Source organism: Triticum dicoccoides, chromosome 1B, assembly GCF_002162155.2.
Source record: "Triticum dicoccoides isolate Atlit2015 ecotype Zavitan chromosome 1B, WEW_v2.0, whole genome shotgun sequence".
Lineage (NCBI taxonomy): Eukaryota > Viridiplantae > Streptophyta > Magnoliopsida > Poales > Poaceae > Triticum > Triticum dicoccoides.
This window is the reverse complement of record NC_041381.1, coordinates 35,558,643-35,564,376: the sequence shown is the minus strand read 5'-3', so window position 1 is coordinate 35,564,376 and position 5,734 is coordinate 35,558,643.

Genomic DNA, 5,734 nt, shown 5'->3' with positions numbered 1-5,734 from the left:
CGCGCCGAGTCTTCATACATGTCGAAAGGTGTGGTGCCATGTCTAAAGAGGCAATACACGGCTCCGGTGTAAGGTTCGCCCTCATGAACTGCGATGAAATCGAAGTAATCCTTCTGCGGTTTTGGCGTTGCATGAATATTCCTGAACACTTGGAGCGTAATCAATTCATGATATTTTTACACAGTGCCAACACATATGATATAATATGTGTGGCAAATTCTTATATTTTTGTAAGATGCAAGAGTATGTGAAAAAAAATCCCCCACCACAGATTGTTCTCCGCGTGTCTACGAGTGTGGTCGGGGGCCTTTTGGGGGCTAGCTATGCCACCAAATCTTGCACTAGGTCCTCCTACATGTCTGGAAGTGTGTTGTCAGGTGCAAACAAACGACATGCAGCTCCGCACTGTAACCCCCTTCACGGAAGGCGCTGCCGCGGGCACATGGAGGGGGGAAATGGCTGCATCGGGTCGACACGAGGGGGTCCGCTAGTAGGGTGGGCCCAGACCTTGTTCTGAAATGTTCCTATGGGCTGACATGTCACAACCAGGTGGAAAAGTATGTTAGTCAAAGGCCGTCCGGTGAAAGTCAAAGGCCTAGATCTTTGGGTCAACCAGGCTAGGATTAGGGCGGCCGAGGGCCTTGGGGGTAGCAATGGTACCCAAACTTGCATTGTGTCTTAATATATGTATACAAGTGCGATGGAGGGTTGAAATAGCCAACGGAGCAACGGCCAGTGCACTTCCTTCAGAAAACCGGGCACGTTCTCTCTCGATAGCTAGATACTACCTCGGAAACGATGCAGTTTACAAGAGGCCTTCGGTTAGGCTTCTGCAAAATGCGCTCAAACTTTTACTACAACCTACAAAGGGCCACATGACGCCACCGTGCTAGGTCTCAAGAATTTCTGGCATCGTATGATTATCCGTGGATTTTAGCGGCTAGATCCGGCATGTCGCCGAGGCACATTCACCCTTCGGTGGCGGGGCCTGTCCCTCCTTTGGTTGCACTAGGCCCACACATACCACAAATACATCATATATAATTTGACAAACCACTTCTGGACATCATTTCACGTGGTCGCCATGCAGATCTGTAACTTCCCGCATTGAAACCCTACGAATGCAATAAATGTCTCAAATATTGCAAGCGGCCCCGAAAAATGCCATGTCCTGCCATGTGTCATGCGATGGCCCCCTTTGAGATCACGAGAAGTTTCGGGGTCAACGGAGAAACGGGCAACACACTTACTTCACAAATCGGACAAGTTCTCTCTCGATAGCCATATACGACCTCGGAGATCCGTCGGCATATATCGATCTATGCCTACGGTGGCCTTAGGCATAGTTAGGCCGTCGGCATAGATGTGGCCCTGGTGCCCTAGGGACAAACTGCGGGATGATGCCGTCAAATCTATGCCGACGGCCCTCACGGCGGCCGTCGGCATCGATATTATCTATATTTTTTACTAGGAGCTGCCACGTGGCAGAGCTATGCCGATGGCAAAGCCGTAGGCATAGCTTTCCATCTATGCCTATGGCAAGGCCATAGGCATAGCCCCACCACGTGGCGCCTCCTGGCAGCCCCTGGCTGAGAGCCATAAATATTATTTGTTTTTATTTCAAATTATTTTTATTTTTAAGTTAATTTTTTTTTATTTTAAAGCTAACTTATCTAAACTTAAAATACACAAATTATACATCGATTTAGGGTAGAATTTGACACGAAGGGAACCTTATGGTGGGTTTGGCCCAGATATTATTCTCAAAGTGTTCTTATGGGCCGACCTATCACAACCAGGTGAAAACATCCATTGGTCAAAGCTCATCCAGTGAAAGTCAAAGGCATAGATTTTTGAGGCATAGATTTTCGGGTCAACTTGTCCAAGGTTAGGCCGATCGGGGGCCTTCGTGTGTGTGTGTGTGGGGGGGGGGGTAGCAATGCCACCAGAGCATCGCGCCGAGTCTTCATACATGTCAAATGGTGTGGTGTCATGTCTAAAGAGGCAATACACGACTCTGGTGTGAGGTTCGCCCTCATGAACTGCAATGAAATCGAAGTAATCATTCTGCGGTTTTGGCGTTGCATGAATATTCGTGAACACTTGGAGCGTAATCAATTCATGAGATTTTTATACAGTGCAAACACATATGATATAATATGTGTGGCAAATTCTTATATTTTTGTAAGATGCAGGAGTATGTGAAAAAAATCCCCCACCATGGATTGTTCTGCGCGTGTCTACGAGTGTGGTCGGGGGCCTTTGGGGGCTAGCTATGCCACCAAATCTTGCACTAGGTCCTCTTACATGTCTGGAAGTGTGCTGTCAGGTGCAAACAAACGACATGCAGCTCGGCAGTGTAACCCCCTTAACGGAAGGCGCTGCCGCGGGCACATGGAGGGGGGAAATGGCTGCATCGGGTCGACACGAGGGGGTCCGCTGGTAGGTTGGGCCCAGACCTTGTTCTGAAATGTTCCTATGGGCTGACATGTCACAACCATGTGGAAAAGTATGTTAGTCAAAGGCCGTCCGGTGAAAGTCAAAGGCCTAGATCTTTGGGTCAACCAGGCTAGGAGGGCGGCCGAGGGCCTTGGGGGTAGCAATGGTACCTGTCGGTGTCAAAACCGGCGGATCTCGGGTAGGGGGTCCCAAGCGGTGCGTCTTAGGATCAATGGTAACAGGAGGCAAGGGACACGATGTTTACCCAGGTTCGGGCTCTCTCGATGGAGGTAAAACCCTACTCCTGCTTGATTAATATTGATGATATGGGTGGTACAAGAGTTGATCTACCACGAGATCATAGAGGCTAAACCCTAGAAGCTAGCCTATGGTATGATTGTTGTATATTGTATATGTCTATCGACTAGCCTGGCCCCGGTTTATATAATGCACCAGAGGCCTAGGATAACAAGAGTCCTAGCCGAATACGCCGGTGGGGAAGGAGTCCTTGTCTTGATCGCCAAGTCTTGTTGATTCTTCCTTGTATGCGGCAGCTGTCCGGACTGGCCCATGAGTATATGGCCATGGGGGTTCTCGGCCCAATCCAACTGATCGGGAGACGACGCGTTGAGTACCCCCTAGTCCAGGACACCGTCAGTAGCCCCCTGAACCGGTCTTCAAGTTAGGGACGCTCCTCGATTCTTCCGAACTGTTCTTCATCTTCGGTTGCCGGTCTTGAAAACTGGTTCAACAAATCTTCTATCTTGAGGATCGCCAAAATGCATTCGACGAGTTTACATGTTGGGTATCCGAGGAGCCCCTTTAAGTTTACGGCCTTTATCAATGCCTTGTTATTTTTATGCCATGCCTCGGGTTTGAGGTTGTTCCCGGGTGGCAACGTCCTCTTGCATCCGAGCTCCAACGCCGGACTGCATTCGAGGTATCTTTTGCAGCTGAGCACCAATGCCGGACTGCTTCCCAGCTCTAACACCGGACTATGTATCTGAGCTCCAATGCCGGACTGTATCCGAGCTCCAACGCCGGACTATGTATCCGAGCTCCAACGCCGGACTCTATCCGAGCTCCAACGCCGGACTATGTATCCGAGCTCCAACGCCGGACTTTATCCGAGGTGTCATAAGTCACCTTGGTTCAAAGAAGTTTGAAGGAGTTTAACCGAGCTTAATGCCGGAAATGCCCTCTAAGGAGCCAGCCACTTGCATCCGAGCTATATGTTGAACTGCTTCTGAGGTGGTTAAGCACCTCGGTCATGGGCTGATTTTTGGTCAATGTTTTTTATTAATGTAATTTATTCTTTGATGAGATATATAGCCAGTAGCCCTCAAGGTATGTATCGGTCTAAAACCCGAGATGCACCTGAAGGATGACATAAGACCGCTGATCCCAGTAACCGCTGAGACTCAGGTTGATTTGCAAAATCGGCCTGAGGATCAAGTCCTAGCTCGGCAGAATACTTTGGGACACAAAAAGCGGCGTGCTCAGTCCTCGAGACTCAGGTTCGGTGCGGCCGACCAACCTGAGGATCAACATCTCCTCGGAAACTGTATTGCACTTAAAATTTTCCGCATAGAACAGACAATGCAGTAGCCCCCGAGACACTGGTCGGGTGGCAACAACAAATTAGGGGATTGATGTGCCCCTTTAATATTTGTAAATAATAAGCCCGAAGCCCAGTAGCCCCCGAGCCTTAATGCGGGCACGGGTGGCCGAATTAAGAATCAATATCCATAGTAAAATCACAAATTATGTGTAATGACTCAATGTATCCATGTACTTTATGTCATTAATGCTCGGATCTGCATTGTACAAAACTTTGTTGACCGACCATGGGCTTCAACCTCCTCGGTCGATAGCCGAGGAGTGTTTGTCCTACTTTATAAAGCCTTTATGAGGACAAAGATTTACGACAAACAAGGCCATCTGGTCATACGGCTTTCTAAACAAAGGTACGCAGAGAGATATGTTATATTGCTGTTTAACAGAAGAAATGTCTTCCAAAGAAAATAGTCCCGCTATCGGTTCCTTTCTTTGGGTTGTCATGCTAAGCATGATCATGAAACCTCAGCTCCAATGTAAGAGCAGAAGATCGAGGATTTAGTTTGGGAGGCCAGTTAATAGCCCCCGGTAGTGTTCGGCGACAGTCGAGGTCAAGCCAGAAACACTTCGGCCAATGTTATGAATGGCCGGTCATTTAATATAGTCATCGGATCGCTGACCAGTTTACACCTATTGTGACAGTCAGTTTTCGGCTTTCTCCACTGAGGTGCTTGACCATGCGAGCTGGAAGCACAATCGCAGTGGTTCTCCCTTTGCACACCTAGTCGAACAAAGCGGAACATAGGAGGCAAGCGCGGGAGCCGGGCAACCCAACGATTGACCGAAGACACAATTCGAAGCTGATGCATATATAGCAATATCCGAGAATGTTTTTGCCGAATCTCTAAAGGTGTCCGGCATTGCACTGCGAGACTTGTGCTGAAAACACAAAAATAGTTAAAAGTGCCAAAAGCTTGGAAAACCAAAAAACGTCAGTAAAAACATGACGTCCGAACAAGATCAAGTGTTCGGTGCCAATCCGAAAATTGGACTTTAGAAAAAAAATGCTTCTGTCGTGCTTTAACTTTGCAACGACTAAGAAGAAAAACACTTAGTATGAAACGGCTCAAATAAACATAAGAGCCCCCAAGTCACTTGTGTAAAAGTTGACTATATAATGTAAGGTGACATGTAGAATGCCTTCTAGCCGGATTGTAGATCGTTTGTCGTAGCGGACCTTTTCGCTTCAACCTCTCGACCCAATAGTCCGGAGTGTGTCCGAATACCCTCGCGGTTATAAAAACCGGGGCATGCGTGGAGACCAGACGTAGGGGTCATTAGTGCTTTATCAGACAAGTGCCCAACTAGTTATGTTATATTACATGGTTAGTAAGAAACATCTTCCAGGGAGAATAGTTCCGTTAGGGGTTCCTTACCTTGGGAGGCATGCCCTAAAGTGCATGTCCGGACTGCGAAAAGAGCAGAAAAACATCTGGGGGCATGTAAATAAATAGGTAAGAAATCATATTTTAGTTCACCGACCGAGTATTCCCTTAAGAACGCTAGCTTTCGGCTTCACCCAGTCTGAGGTACACATCCGGCTGACCCGGCAGTAACAATCGCAGAGGTGCTCCCTTTACCACCTAGCCGAACAATCGGGAACGTAGGGGTAAGCACAGGAGCCAGGCAACCCAGCTTGGCCAAAACTTAAGTCATATCGATGCATATAATGGTGAAT